Source organism: Neofelis nebulosa, chromosome 1, assembly GCF_028018385.1.
Source record: "Neofelis nebulosa isolate mNeoNeb1 chromosome 1, mNeoNeb1.pri, whole genome shotgun sequence".
NCBI classification, from domain to species: Eukaryota; Metazoa; Chordata; class Mammalia; order Carnivora; family Felidae; genus Neofelis; species Neofelis nebulosa.
The window spans coordinates 146,415,064-146,431,577 of NC_080782.1; the positions used below are offsets into that span (position 1 = coordinate 146,415,064).

Consider the following 16,514-nt stretch of genomic DNA (forward strand, 5'->3'; position numbering starts at 1 on the left):
AAAGGCTTGTGTTCTCGAAAAAGGGGTCCAGGCATCTTTGTTTATCTCCCCCGCACCGCAAGTTCCTTTCCTATTGGTTTCACTATGAAATGCATTTCTCCATTTTGCCTTTTACAGTTATCCATAGAACTGTAGGAATATTCACATTCTTTGTATCACTGAATCACTCTTCAATTATTGAATTATTTGAATAATACGTGGACATGTTTCATTCTTTTGTGGATCCACAAGGTAATATCATAAGCTAAGTACGTCCCCACTTTTGTTTGCTTTCGTAACACTTTTCTTTCAGGAAGAAATGCACCAGAGAAATTGTTGGAAAGTGTCCCTCCTTCTCCAGCCCCATTTCCCCCCATCCACATCCCCCCTCACCGCCCCCCACACCAGTCCCTGCCACCACTTTTATTAGATTATTTGTACACCCGTCTGAGACACTTTAAGTATAAACAAGTAGGAATGTACAGTTGACCCTTGAACAATATGGGTTTGAAGTTCGTGGGTCCACTTACACCCATTTGTTCCTTATCTTTCTTTTTTTTTTTTTAATATAATTTATTATCAGGTTGGCTAACCTACAGGGTATACAGTGTGCTCTTGGTTTTGGGGTAGATTCCCATGATTCATCGCTTACATACAATACCTAGTGCTCATCCCAGCAAATGCCCTTCTCCGTGCCCATCACCCATTTACACATATTTGTTTCAATAAATACGGTGGAGTACAGTACTGTAAATATATCTTCTCTGACTTATGGTTTTCTTTTTTTTTCTTTTTCTTTTAAGTTGATTTATTTTGAGAGAGAGAGGGAAGGGCAAAGAGAGAGGGAGAGGCAGAGAGATAGAAGGAGGGAGAGAGAGAGAATCCCAAGCAGGCTTCACGCTGTCAAGTGCAGAGCCTGACACAGGGCTCAAAGTCATGAACAGTGAGATCATGACCTGAACCGAAGTCAAGAGTCGGATGGTTAACCAAATGAGCCAATCTGATTAATCACCTTTGCCCGAGGCACCCTGAGTGTCTTTTGTAGATTCCCTTTCTGCTTCTGTCTGTGGCCTTGGGAGGAAGCCCAGGGGCCCAGGTGGGGCCTCTTCTTGCCTGGAATAGGCTTGGGGCAGACAGGTGACTTGGGCGTGGCCTCTGGATGGTGTCACTTGGGCCTGGCCTTTTGAGAGAGGTGTGGCTGGGTTGGCAGTGGAGGTGCATGCCTGCAGTGTGGTGCCGGGCAGCCCTGATGAGTCTTGCTGAGTGGCAGACCTTTGCCGTAAGTGCAGTGTCCCCTAGACTTGGGTACAAAGGCCCCCTAGGTTTTGGAAGGCCCTATTTTGGGTCCTCTGACTTCACCTCTGCCCACCCAGAGCCCATATCCTCCTTTCTAGACATACCCTGGGTCCCCTGCTCAAAGGGTCCCAAAGTGGTCAAGCCACTGGTGTGTGCACCCCCAGGCCCTAGGGGTGGCTGAGAGCATCTCCTGTGGAGGGAGAGTGGTACATAGTAGGAACTTGGACTGGAGGGCTGGGCCTTCTCGCCAGTGTGTATGAGGCCCCTTGTGGTGTGAACTGAGGCAGTATCACCCATCTGTTCTGGAAAAATGATAGAATCTCGGATATTTAAACTATCGAGGCTGATGGGGCACGTGGGTGACTCAGTCAGTTAGCATCTGACTTTGGCTCAGGTCATGATCTTTCACTTCGTGAGTTCGAGTCTCATGTCAGGCTCAGGGCTGACAGCGTGGAACCTGCTTGGGATTCTCTCTCTCCCTCTCTCTTTCTCTCTGCCCCTCCCCCACTCCCTCCCTCTCTCTCTCTCTCTCTCTCTCTCTCTCTCTCTCTCTCAAAATAAATAAATAAAACTTCAAAAAAATAGGGGTGCCTGGGTGGCTCAGTCAATTAAGCGTCTGACTCTTCATCTCAGCTCAGGTCATGATCTCACAGTTTGTGAGTTTGAGCCCTGCACTGGGCTCTTGTGCTGATGGCATGGAGCCTGCTTGGTATTCTATCTCTCCTTCTCTCTGCTTCTCTCCCTCTTGTGCTCTCCTTCTCTCTCTCTCAAAGTAAATAAATAAACATTTAAAAAATACTAAGTAGTTTGCACCTTCGTATTAAAAAAAAAACTTAAAAAAAATTTTTTTTACATTTATTTACTTTTGAGACACAGAGAGAGACAGAGCACAAGTGGGGGAGGGACAGGGAGAAAGGGAGACACAGAATCTGAAACAGGCTCCAGGCTCTGAGCTGTCAGCACAGAGCCCGACGTGGGGCTTAAACTCAAAAACTGTGAGATCATGACCTGAGCTGAAGTCAGAAGCTTAACCGACTGAGCCACCCAGGCTCCCCATTAAAAAAAAAAAAAAACTTTAAAAGAATAATAATAAAATATTAGAAGTTGTTAAAGAAAATTCACCTTTTGATGTGTTTTTTTTTTTTTTTCAGTGGCATCTACTTCAAAGCTTTCGAAGTCCACCATTCTTTCTAGGACTTCATTACTTGAATATTTATTTCCAAAGTGTTTATGTGTATAATGTTTTCTTAGCAGCAAGTCCTTACTCCCAAACTGGAGTCAGCTCTCTGAGGGCAGGAACTGGGTCTGTGGCCCCACACGGTGCACGTGGTGGGGCCGCAGCAAAGACAGACACCCTTCATTTTATTGTGCTTTCCTTTATTGAACTTCACAGACAGTGCGTTTTTTACAAATTAAAAATCTGTGGCAACCCTCCGTCGAGCAAGCCTGTCGGCGTCATTTTCCCAACATTTGCTCGTTCCATGTCTGTGTCACATTTTGGTAATTCTTGCAATATTCCAAACGTTTTCATTATGATTGTACTTGTTACAGTGATCTGTGATGAGTGATTACGACTCCCCGAAAGTTCAGATGATGTTTAGCATTTTTTTGCAGTGAAGTATTTTTTAATTAAGGCATGTACACTGTTTTTTTTTTTTTTTTTTTTTTTTTAGACACGATGCTAGTACACGCTTAATAGACCACAGAACAGTGCAAACATAACTTTAATATACACGGGTTTCCGACTTCAGCTCAGGTCATGATCTCGCGGTTTGTCAGTTCGAGCCCCGTATCCGGCTCTGTGCTGACATCTCAGAGCTTGGAGCCTGCTTCGGATTCTATGTCTCCTTCTCTCTGTGCATCTCCCCCCACTCACACTCTGTTTCTCTCTCTCTCAAAAATAAAGATTAAAAAAAATTTTTAATATGCACGGGGAAACCAAAAATTTGTTTGACTCACTTTATTGTAATGTTGGCTTTATTGTCTGGTCTGGAACTGAACCTGAAATATCTCTGATGTGTACCTGTATTTACTGAAATCACATGTTCTATTTAGCATTTAGAATAAGCACTACTGTGTGCTTAGTGAGCATTTTTCAGATGCTAATTCAGTGCCGGTACCTGAGGGCTGTGGAAAATAGATTAAATACAAAATAACTAAAAATAATACATCTGTATTTATCACTGTCCTATAATGAGAAGTTTGAGGCACATTTAAAAGGTTATTAGTAAGGGCGCATAAAGGTTTGGGTAGAATGGAAAGTAGGGGATTTAGTGGATTTAGGGGATGCTAAGTAGTGACCATCGTCTAGGAAAACGTCCCAGGCAGGAAGCCAAAGAAAGCCATGGGTGATCAGAAAAAAGACAAAAATTGCAATGGGGCGCCTGGGTGGCTCAGTCACTTGAGTGTCCAACTTTGGCTCAGGTCCTGATCTTGTGGTTCATGGGATCCAGCCCCATGTCAGGCCCGTGCTGAGCACGGGGACTGCTTAAGAGTCTCTTTCTCCCTCTACCCCTCTCCCCTGCTCATGCTCTCTCTCTCTAAAAATGAAAATAAATAAATAAATAAAAAGGACAGAAGCTCTCTTTCTTTGGTGTACTTGGGTGAAAGCCAGGATTCTTTGTGAGTTCAACATGGGAGCACACTGAAAAGTGAAGCCAACCCAGAGGAAATTAGATGAACGCTTAGCAAGAGAGAGAGCGACCGATCCCTGGCAGCGTTTGATCTGAATTCCGTATCCAGGCAGACCCAACCTTGACGTTTGAGATAACAAATTCCCCTTGGCTCAAGCCCGCTGGTCTTGGGCTTTTTCTCATTTGGAACTCAAAGAGTGCCAACAGACATCCACCCAACAAGTGGACTTTCCTAATACTGTGTTTGTTAAACCTGTGCTTTAAGACCACACCTTCTAGAACAAAGTACTTTTCATCCCCAAACGCCAACAACAAATGCTATCTTGTTCTTCCTTATCTTCTTCCCTTTCCCCTGTAGAGTGTAGGAAAGTAATCAAGGGCCCAACATATGGTCTCCAAAGTCTTGCCTTTGGGCTTGTCCTCTGAACAGCATGTTCGTGCTCAGAAGGAACTGAGCCTGGTTCTCCAGAGCTTTGTAAAAACAGAACTCTAGAGAACAAACCGAGGGTTACCAGAGGGCAGGCGACTAAGGGATGGGTTAAATAATAGGTGATGGGGATTAAGATGCATAGTTTGTCATGATGAGCACTGGGTGATGGATGGAAGTGTTGAGTCACTACATTGTACACCTGAAACTAATATTACCCTGCATGTTAACTATACTGGCATTTAAATAGACACTTTAAAAAATACACGTCTAATAATAATAATAACCACAGACTTTGGGTCCAGTGTGATGTTCGTGTTGAAGGGCCTTTATTCTCGGGGAAACTTGGTCTAGGTCTTCCTCGGGATTGCTAGCGTCCCAGATCCCCCCGAACAGCCCAAAATTTGGGCACATGATGAGCTTGGAGGTTGTTGGAGGCACAGCAACGAGAAAGCATTTTCAGAGAAAGGACAAGCTATGGAGGGTTTTAATACTACAGCTGTGGCATGGATTTTTGAACAGGCTTATATACTCTGGAAGCATGGGGGGGATTTTAGCACTGTCAGTAAAGCAGGAAAGCTGGAGAGGCAGAGAGGCGAGGCAGGCAGGATATTGTAGATAATGAAGCAATTTTCAACCGGAAAGTGTAGCAACTTCGAAAAACCAGAACTGATACTTCCTTGTCTGCTCTTACTGTGTGAGCACTTTTTGTGTGTGTGTGTAACACAGTTTAAAAATCCAGTCCTCAGATTGTTCTGGGGGGGGGGGGGTGTTACTAAACCGGAGGAAATTACTGTGCACTGATATCCAGCAGTCCCTCTGTGTTGGACCCCGGAGCATACTCGTGGCTGGGGGGCACTGGCTGTGGGTGGTCTCCTCTGGGAGGAGGGAAGAAGGTGCGATGGTCTCCTGCTGGGAACGTGGCAGAGTGACTCAGAGTGTGGACGTTTCCTCCCTTTGCTTCGTGCAGATGCCCAGACCTCAAAAGGAGAAGAAAAGGGGCCGACACCGGTAGCTGGGTTTCTAAGTGAGGCAGCCTGAGGTCAGCGTGGCATTGGCTGGGGATGCGGGAGGCAGAGAGCAGCGGTATTTTCCTTAACCAAATGCCTTAGTGGACAAAAACCAGCCAGCTGATCAGTTGTTTTGACATCTTTTAAGCTCCCCCTCAGCTTTCAATTTGCCTAGCTGGTGTATAAATATAGGGCTTTGTTCTCTGGAACTTCTCATGTGTTTTCCAAGCATCCCAAAATTCCTCAAAGCATATCTGAGACTATGTTTCCTTTTCTTTTCTGTTGTCAACTTTTCTTAAAACCACACAAAGAATTCATGCCTTTTATAGAATCAGGAGAAAATTCAGGAACAGCAAAATGAGAAGCAGGAATAATCCCAGGGGTCATCTTTGTTGGCATTTTGTTACGTGTATTTCCTTCATTGTGTGTTTATTGCTGGGCAATCCTTTTTTTTTCCTTTAATTGAGTATGTCCAGACATCTTTCCATGTTAACACATATACTTCTATACAATAATTTTAGTATTATTTTTATTTTAATTTTTTAAAATGTCTATTTATTTTTGAGAGAGAGAGAGAGAGAGAGACAGAGTATGAGTGGGATAGGGGCAGAGAGAGAGAGAGACAGACAGACAGACAGAAGCAGGCTCCAGGCTCAGAGCCTGACGCGGGGCTCGAACTCACAAACCGCGAGATCATGACCTGAGCCGAAGTCGGACGCTTAACAGACTGAGCCACCCAGGCGCCCCTCTATACAGTCATTTTAAAGGTTGGCTGCATTGTGTCCTGTTGTCTAGATATAGATGATTTATTTTGCCAGTCTCTGTTTTTGAGTCAGAAAGTAGTATCTGGTTTTCCTGTTGGGTAACATCCTTATGGTTATATGTTTGCCCACATCTTTGGATGTTTCTCATAACTTCCTTGACGTGGAGTTTTTGGGTCAAGTTGTGATTGTTTTTGAGGATTTTATGCCCTTTGCCAAATTGCCCTACAGGAAGTTCGTGATGGGTCACTAGTGCCCATGTCTTAAGCACCAGCTTTACACAGTATAATGATAATTCCATCCAGGTTGGACCCAGCGTGCAACGAAACACACAGACTCATTTTCTTATTGAGTCTACTTACTTCTTCTTTAAGGTTTTACTCCTTATTATCCCGGATACATTAGGAACTTTCAGGAAAATGGAAATATCTTCTCCCTCCATACATTTAACCAATATTTGCTCAACACCAACCACGTGCTTAGTCTGGAGTCTTAGTCAGCAGAGCAGTGAACAGGACCCAGACCCTGTCCTCAAGGAAATTGCAACATAATCGAATTAATTAGGACCGGAATTTCACATACATAATAGCCAACTTGTGCAGAATAATTGTAAGATCCCTCCTCATGTGTATTACCTCATTTAAAACCACAACGACATTGATATCAGTATTACTATCCCATTTTATAGATGAATAATACATCAAGGCAGAAAGATACCAGCTGCAAACTTATGGAACTAACATGTGGCAGAGTAGCACCTCTAAATCACTCCCAGGGGAGCAGAAGGGAAAGAAAGTACTATATTAAGGACATTAGAAAGTCACACAAAGTTTTATTCCTCACCTGTTTCTAAATACATGAAGTTCTTTGTCTCATTGTCTCTCCTCTTTGAAAATCCTTCCTGCATGGGCTCGAACCCACAGTCTGTACGATCATGACCCGAGCGGAAGTCGTATGCTTAACTGACTGAGCCACTCAGGCTCCCCTCCATTAATTCATTTTTATCCCAGAAATAAACTTGTCAATTTCACTGTCATCACGCATTCCCCGCATAGAGGTATATGTAAAGTCCAGGAGCAGGACAGTGGCTTTCTGACCCTCCGGTGTTGCTGGTGTGAATTTCCAAGAGCAGGTATACATCTCTGACTCTGATTTCATCACATTGGGAAAACCCAAGATATGGAAGGGTCATTTTAGAAGTAAGGGGATATTTTTGTTTCTGTTCATGGACAAATGTGTCTCCTTTTGTTAGATAGCAGTTTTAAAATTGATAGTATCCGGGGCACCTGGGTGGCTCAGTGGTTAAGCGTCTGACTTTGGCTCAGGTCATGATCTCACAGTTCATGGGTTCAAGCCCTGCGTCGGGCTCTGTGCTGACAGCTCATCCTGGAGCCTGCTTCGGATTCTGTGTCTCCCTCTCTCTCTGCTCCTCCCCTACTCCTGCCCTGTCTCTCTGTCTCTCTCAAAAATGAATAAACATTAAAAAAATTAAAAATTAAACTAAATTAATAGTATCCTCTTTTTTTTGTTTTGGCTACCGGGAGCAAAGAGCTAATCTGGGAACTGATTGCAATGGCTTTCTGTAGCTTAGATTTTATAATTCAGTATTTTCCCATCCAGACCCCTCATTCATTCATTTTTATTTTGATGAGTAAATTGGATTTGGGACTTTTATCATAAACTTCCTCATTTTTTTTTTAATAGGTGAGGGATAAAAGATCAATAAATGGAAGGAGATCTGAAAAACAACCACTTAACAGGCAGGCTGAAGGAGAAGGTGATAAAAATTCCTTTCTCAGTCACCTATCCCAGTGTAGATACCTGCCTGGCTACATTTTACCTGAGTCAGCTGCTTTTCTGCTCTCCACACACAAGGCGTGTGTTTATTCATCTAGGACTCGCTTGGTCCTGGACAGCCAAAAGAAGCCAGTTGGACATCACTTTGGCTTCTGCCGTTAATATTCTTTTTTGTTTTAATTGTTTACTTTTTTTTTTTAAGTTCATTAATTTATTTTGAGACAGAGAGCGCGCTTGCAGGGGAGTGGTAGAGAGAATCCCAAGCAGGCTCCACACTGTCAGCACAGAGCCCAACATGGGGCTCGAACTCACAAACTGTGAGATCATGACCTGAGAAGAAATCAAGAGTCAGGCACTTAACCAACTGAGCCACCCAGGTGCCCCAGTTGTTCACTTAGTTTTGAGAGACAGAGAGAGAGAGAGAGAGAGAATGAGCAGGGGAGGTAGAGACAGAGAGGGAGACAGAGGATCCGAAGCAGGCTCCAAGCTGACAGCAAAGAGCCTGATGTGGGGTTCGAACCCACAAACCGTGAGATCATGACCTGAACCAATGTCGGACACTTCACCGATTGAGCCACCCCTGAGCCCCATCGGCAGTTAACGTTCTTACGCAGGGCCTGAGAGCCTCTGTTGGGAGCGAGTGCTTTGTGAACACACCTGCTCTTCGTGTAGTGTGGAAAGGAACCTACTGGAGCCTGAGTGGGCAGGGTTCCTAAACTACTCCTCTTGGAGAGCTGAAGCCCCGGCACTTGAAGACTGTAGCAGGGACAAGAGCAGGGGGACCCACAGAGCTTGCCCTGCAGCGTGAGCCCAAGTCAGTGCGGTGTTCCTCTGAGATGCCACCTTCCAGCGGTGATGGTATGTCTGTGCATCCTTCTGCACTTGAGTGTCATGTGAAATTTCTGCTGGTGTCCTGGTCCCTGACTGTCTGCCTAGTGTTTTAGGGTTGGTTGTTGGGAAGGCTTTTCTGTGCGAGATTTTGAAGTGTGATGCTTGAGGAAAATGGAGGAGACTCTGACAATGTTTAAATTTTTTTTTTTAATGTTTATTTATTCTTGAGACAGAGACAGGGGAGGGGCAGAGAGAGAGGGAGACAGCCCCATCAGGGTGAGCTCACTCCCTTTCTCTCTAACCCCTCACCTACCCCTGTAGCTTCTGCACCCACCTAAGTCCACAAGATCTAGAAGCTCACCTGGGAGTCGCCTGTGAGCACACACTTTGATTGCATGGGGTTAAAGTCTCTACAAAACCCTAGACAGTTTGTTTTTGGGATTACAGGAGTGGAGAAATCATATTAAAATGACTTCCTGGCATTTTCTCCCTCTGCTCATTTACCAGTCATTCTGGAATATCAAATATCAGATCAAACATAATGAAAGTTCCAAGTCTGCTTCTCTGATTAATTTTAATATATCCTCAAGAAAAGCGGATTCTTCTCCTTCCGCAAAAAGTAGACAGATTTGCTTGCCAGCCGTTTCCTTTGCAAATGGCTCTTCTCTCTTTATTTTCAGGGACCACACAAAAACGGCAAAAATATTGGGGGCAGAGATTCATTTTTAACAAGTAGGAGGAAGTCTCAGAGAATTTAGAAAGATGGGGAGTCAGCAAGAAACAGAGACACCAAACATTATAGTCCAAGTTCAGGGCACTTTTTCACTCGATACTATTTTTTTTTTTTTTTTTAGAGGATCTACACCCTCATCATTCTAATTCCTTGTTACCCAAAGGGTAGTATGTGGACCAGAAGATTTGGCATCACGTGGGAATTGTTCAGGAAAGTCTTGCTTGTCATTAACAAAAAAGAGATTGCGTTAACTGTTAAGCTTGTAGGAAGAGAACACAAATTTCCTTTGCTTCCCTGACTTGATGGTCCCAGTAAGCTCTCGGTATCTGTAAGAATTCAACCTCACTAGCTCAGATTTCCCTGGCAGCGTCTAAGACAGGATCTCAGTTCATTTTCTAAGTACCTTTAAGCTTTCCTTGGAATCCTCAGAAGGTCACCCACATGCCACTTGGAGGGGCAGATTTTCCTCCCCGACTGTTGCCTGTCACTGCCTGCTGGGGTGTTTCATGGCAGCCCCAAATCCCCTCCAATGGGCAGACGTATTCAAGGGCCATGTTTCCTTCAATATTCACCACATCAAGATTCCATTAGGGGGTAGAGGGTGGACAAATGAGTGGAGGGGAGTGTGAGATACAGGCTTCCAGTTATGGAATGAATGAGTCATGGGAATAGAAGGCACAGCACAGGGAATATGGTCAATGGTATTGTAATAACATTGTATGGTGATAAGTGGTGGTTATACTCGTGAGCACAGCGCAACGTACAAACTTGTTGAATCAGTATGTTGTACACCTGAAACTCATGTAACATCGTATGTCAACTATACTCAAATAAACAAAATTGAAGCCCATTTTATTTAGAAAAAAGGGGGGGGGCACCTAGGTGGCTCAGTCGGTTAAGTGTCTGACTTCAGCTCAGGTCATGATCTCATGGTTCATGGGTTCAAGCCCTGCATCAGGCTCTGTGTTGACAGCTCAGAGCCTGGAACCTGCTTCAGATTCTGTGTCTCCCTCTGTCTCAAAAATAAATAAACATTAAAACAAACAAACAAAAAACCCCCTCAAATATCTTCAAAAAAAAAAAAAAAAAGAGTCCGCTAGGCCATGAGCAGAGATGGGGAGGTACCACCTCCTGCATTTGCTGACGTAGCCTTGTGTGTACCCTAATATAACTCCCAGCCCTACTCTCCCCAGATCTAAGACATCTCCAAGGGCACAGTTTTGATAGGCACCTGTCTCCGCTTCCCATCTCCATTCCCAGGCACTCTGGCACCAAGCCCTCACTGCAAATTCCTTCCTCCGTGAAAGCCACCTCATGCAGAATGACCAATGCCCTGGGTCATCATTAGTACCAATGCATCATATCCTCACAGAGTCTGAATCCCCGCATAGGCTCAGCTGGAACCACACCCATGAGAAGCAACAGTGTGATGTAGATGGTTACACAACAACAAAAACCAACCACCATATCCACAGCCAGTGCTTGCTTTTGAGTTCATTACCCATCAAACCAAAATACTTGGAGACGTATTTTTGCTAGATCACTGGAGACACTCATTGAGCTTGGCTGAGATCACAGACAGGAAAACTACATCTTAAGATAGATGTTGATAATATGGAGAGGGGCCAAATCTCAGCAAAGAGGATGTTGATGTGTCTGGAAAGCACTTATATAGGAGTGAAAGGAAGCAGAGAGGTTTCTCCTGGAAAATGGAGGCCAGGATAAGGTCTACAAAATTTTTTTTTTAATGTTTATTTGTGAGAGAGAGAGAGAAAGAGACAAAGTGTGAGCTGGGGAGGGACAGAGAGAAGAGGGAGACACAGAATCCAAAGCAGGCTCCAGGCTCTGAGCTATCAGCACAGAGCCAGATGCAGGGCTTAAACCCAAGAACCGTGAGATCATGACCTGAGACCAAGTCAGACGCTTAACTGACTGAGCCACCCAGGTGCCCCTAAGGTCTGTAAATTTTAAACAGCAGTCATGTGGCCACATAAGGTCTGTCGTTCTGGCTTTTCCTGATGCACAAAGATCAATGAGAGGAAATTACAGACAGGCAGGTTCTAAGACCACAAACCAACTAATGAGGAGTGAATGCCTTGGGAAGTCGACTTCCCTGTCACTCATGCATCTCAGCTAAGAAGAGTATATTTCCATTAGAGCACTTTAGGAGAAATTATTGAATTAAATGGGGGAGAGAATTAACCCTGACAGCCTAGTATCTTGAAAAAAATGCTAGAAGGAATCTTTAATGTTTAAAGAAAATTTATGTATTTATTTTAAGATAGAGATAGAAAGAGAGAGCACGTGAGTGGGTGAGGGGAAGAGAGAGAGGAAGAGAGAGAAAGTAGGCTCTATGCTCAGTGAAGAGCTCAACATGGGGCTGGATCCCAACTGTGGGATCGTGACATGAGCCAGAATCAAGAGTCAGACGCTTAACCAACTGAACCACCCAGGTGCCCCTAATCTTAGAGATTATTACCCAAGTTTAGGAGACTGACACCCAGAGTGGGGATTTGACTTACCCAAGTTCAGATGTCTAAAATATTATTATTGTTTTGTTTTAGAGAAAGAGAGAGAGTGCGAGCAGGGGAAATGTCCAGAGAGAGAGAGAGAGAGAGAGAGAGAGAGAAAGAATCTCAAGCAGTCTCCAGGCCTGATGTGGGGCTCGATTCCATGACCCTGGAATCATGTCCTGAGCTGACACTGGGATGGTGACCTGAGCTGAAATCAAGAGTTGGACACTTAACTGACTGAGCTACCCAGGCACCACTAGAGTCCAGATTTCTAATCCCTATCTGAGTATATTTCTGGCTACGTGCCATTCTTCCCTCTAAGATTCCATACATATCTCAACTTCTTTGATGCTATATCTACCCCAAGGGAATCAGGTGAATTAATGGGAAAATTGAAGAAATCAGGTAGGACTTGAATGATTTACTCTCTGGAAACTACCATGAAGTAAACTAATTCTGTTAAGAGTAAACTGTCTACTTATCCTTAGACTTAACCAATTGAATCCTTTCATTCACAAATAGGTATATCTCTTTCAGAATATATTAGTAGAGTTCCAATCTATTCTCCACTTAAACTTTGACTTTATCTGAGAACCATTTCAACTGAATATTCTCTAGGCCATAGGTTAGAAATTCATTTATTCTTTGGGTCAAATGGAATGAAACAATGATTGACCATTGAGATGTCATATTTAATTGTTAGAAAGAGCAGAGCCATTTGTAAACAAACAAACAAACAAACGCAAACCTCTTTCAGACATATCCTGAACACGCACTGGCCTAAAGGACACCATTGACCCTGGGATTGTGAGGAGATAGTTCTTGTGGGAGATAGTTCCATTCATGGTTCAAGTTGAACTTGCTGACAATTCACTCTCTGGTGCCACCTGGCCAACCCTTGCCTAGCAAGCTTCTGCATCTGTGAAATAGGGATATTTCCATCAATGTCACCCTCCAATTCCTCCAGGTCTATTAGGAGGATCATCAGCAAGGTCTACAAGACTTAACATACAAAATCCTGGGGCACCTGGGTGGCTCAGTCGATTAAGCATCCAACTCTTGGTTTTGGCTCAGTTCATGATCTCATGGTTCATGAGTTTGAGCCATGAGTCAGGCTCTGCATTCACAGCAGGGAGCCTACTTGGGACTCTCTGTCTCCTTTTCTCTCTACTCCTCTTCCTCTTGCACACACACACACACACACACTCTCTCTCTCTCCCTCTCTCTCTCTCTCTGTCTGTCTGTCTCTCTCAAAATAAAGAAATAAACATTAAATAAAAAAGAAAGAAAATAGGGGAACTCTATAGCATTTTCTTAGTGCCAGGAGCTTCAGCTGGACCTTCTATTAGGAGTGTCTTTTGTTTTCATAGTGAGATCCTTTCAACCTTACCTGAGTGTGTGCCAATGAGTGACTCTTGAGGAGTGAGGGGAACCTGGCTAGCTTCAGCTTGAGGAGTGAGGGGAGCTAGTGCCAGGAAAACCAAACAGGTGATTAGACTTTTGGACCTTCAGCTCCTCACCCCCATCCCACCCTACACTCTCCAGGGGTGGAGACAGAATTCAGTCACCAACAATTCAGTCATTTGTGTAATGAAACCACCATGAAAATCTCTGAAAAGGCTGGGTTTAGAAAGCTCCAAGGGGTACCAGTCAACCCACTTTCAGCAATTTAAGTTCTTAAGTTTTGTTAAACTTATTTTTGTTAACTAAAATTTGCTGCCCAGCATCCATCATTCCATTTTCCCTTTCTTCTGATAACAGCATGTTGATTTTTCCAGAGAGCGCCATCCCTTCCTCACTTTCAGACCATGGGAGGAGCTGACCCACCCCCTGCTTACATGGTGGCAAGTCAACAGAGTTCATCCTTTAAAAAAAAAATTGTTTCAAGAGTGGGCACATGAAATAAGTTAGTTTAATAAACCTAGTCTTTGGATGTTTGCCTGACATTGCCAAAGAACGTTCTCTCTGTCCTTTGAGATTGCTCACCTGAATGGATGTAAACCAAGACCTTGTGGGGGCCATCTTGTGTCCATGGGGGTGATGTTGCCTGAGAGTGGAGCCAGGACAAGAGGAAATTGGAGGGAGTGTAGGGGAGAGAGGGAGAGAGAGACAGGGGCGTCGGGAGGAGACTTTCTATTATAGGAGCCAATAGATTTCCTTTTCTTCTTTAGCCAATTCAAGTTGGGTGTCTGTCATTGAGCCAAATATATCCTTCTTAGCATTTCCAAAGTGCCTTTCCACTCTGGTCCCAGATGGCCTGGGAGGAACATGGACAAAGCTCCTAAAGCTCTCTGCTGAAATTACTTGGGCTCCGGAGACTGAATTTAAGTCCTGGTGCCCCCATCATTTACTAATAATGATCAGGGACATGCTGTATAATTGCCTGTAAGGCACGGATAAAAATACCTCCCCTACCTACCTCACAGGTTATTGGGATAGCAGAATGAAATGAAGCGTGTATACTTGCTATCTTAGCCACATGAACACGTTAAAATGTTAGCAAGGAACAGAGGAGAAAATCACTGGTGACTTCTGGTGTCCTCTCTGTGCTAGGGACAATGCCAGGCACTCCACATACACGATTGTCCTTTATCTTTACGACAGCCCTGTGAGGCAGGCTGTGGTAAGCTTTCCCATATACAGCATCTAGTACATTTCCTGGTTGGGAGCGGTTGCTCAATACATATCAATTTCCTGTTGTAACTGTGCCACTGGCTTAGGGACCTAGGATAAATCACATCTACAGTTCTCAAGTTTCTTTAGCTGTAATATAGTGGCTTGAACTAAATAATATTCAGTATTCCAGGCAGCCTTAATTGTATAAGGTAGAATTTTTGAACTTGGCACTTGGAAAAAAGGCTTTATGATCAGACAAGTTGGGGGCATGCTGGAATAAAAGTTAAATAAGGCTCCTGTGCAAGGTCATGTAACAAATCTGTAGCTGACCTAGGAAACTGGGAATATTCTATGTCTTGATAGGGGTTTGGGCTACACAGGTGCATGCATTCGTCAAAACACAGCATCCATAGACATAGTATTTGTGCATTTCATAGAACATAAATTTTACGTGGGAAGGAAAGATCTGTAAAAAAAAAAATATTGAGCGCTAGGTAACCCTATGCATGCTGAAGTATTTGGGGGAGAAGTGTACTGAGGCCTGTAAGTTCCTTTGAAATGCACCAGAATTAACATGGACTAATGGGTGAAGACAGGGTTAGACAGATGGATAGATGGGATACAGAAAGGATAGTCAAATGATCATGAAGTCATCCAGGTGGGGTGGTGCCCAGGGTTCACAGCAAAGTGCTTTCTACTGTGCTGCCTGTTTGAGGTTTTTCATATTAAAATGTTAGTTTCATAACAAAATGTTAGAGAAAACAACCATCGCCATGCCCAGTTTTCTGTCCTGGGCCTTATCTCTCTGACCAGCCCACGGTTCCAGCTTTGCTTTGGGCTCCCAGGTGAAGATCTACTGCCTGAGGGTCTGAGCTCTCTGCCTAGAAGGAAACAGGCACACAGTTTATTGTGGTGATTCCCTTCCAGGGAAAAAATCTCACCCTTTTTCTTAACAGGGAAAGCAAACTCCCTCCAGCTCAATCCCTTTGCCCTAGCAAGAGCGAGCGTGAGTTCTGAAAGATCCCCTCTGCCTCAGCTGTCACTGCCTCTGTTCCCCGCTGCTGCCTTGACTTTGGTGGCTCCCCAGTCCCCCAATAGCCACTCTGTCACCATTGCCTCCACTCTGTCACCTTCCCCCGTGGCCTGGCTTTGGGGGCTCCGCAAGCCCTGGAAACACCGGAGAGTCCCCCTCTGCCTTCCCTCTCACAGTGTGATCTGGGGTCAAGTCCAGGGGTTTAAGCTGATGTCTCTATTTATGGTTTTAGTTCATTTAATTAATCAGGCACATCAAATCTGCTACCTGCTATGTCTTAAATTCTGACCCCCATCCACTTTTGAATGATAATTATGCCTGCTGTTTGCCTATGCTTTTCTTAATTCTAAGCGCTTTGTCTCTCTTTCCATAGCTCATTGCAATTTTCACGAGATAGACAAGCATGTAGGTGTCACTCAGCTTTCACAGATGGAGAATCTGGGAGGCCGTGCAAACACATTTATTGAGTTCCTACTGCATGCACTCATTTGCTGCCTGTTTCCACATCCCTGTCCCACTTTTAAAGCCCACAGCCTCCTTGCAAGGCGTTTATTACATGGGTACCATGGTACCACTTTTGCAAATGGGGAAACTGAGGCCCAGAGAATACTTGTTGAGGTCCAACAACCAGACAGCAACAGAAGCACAGTCCCACAGAATATCAGAACAGGAGGGGTGTCAGTGGCTTCCTAGCCACCCACTCTACTTTCCAGTTGAAAGCACCAAGTCCCAGAGAGCAGACGTGAGCTCCTTCGAAGAAGAGCTTAGAATTCGAACTCAGGTCTACATTTTCTGACTCCGTTTAGAAACTGCAGAACTCCATATAAGACATAGACATATGGGGAAGCTGAAGCGTTTCACACCCACGGGGTAGCTGTATGCCAC

At 44.3% G+C, this 16,514-nt stretch overlaps 1 long non-coding RNA gene across 2 annotated transcripts in view; it reads left to right on the forward strand.

Moving 5' to 3' along the window:
• Positions 1-16,514, forward strand: part of LOC131517034 (uncharacterized) — a 42,425-nt gene that overhangs the window by 4,117 nt on the left and 21,794 nt on the right. The window contains exon 3 of one of the 2 annotated variants that reach the window (XR_009264350.1): positions 118-389. The exons of the other annotated variant lie outside the window; for it this stretch is intronic. This is a non-coding gene — a long non-coding RNA (uncharacterized LOC131517034). Of the gene's footprint in view, positions 1-117; positions 390-16,514 lie in introns of those variants that run through there. 2 annotated transcript variants of the gene reach the window in all.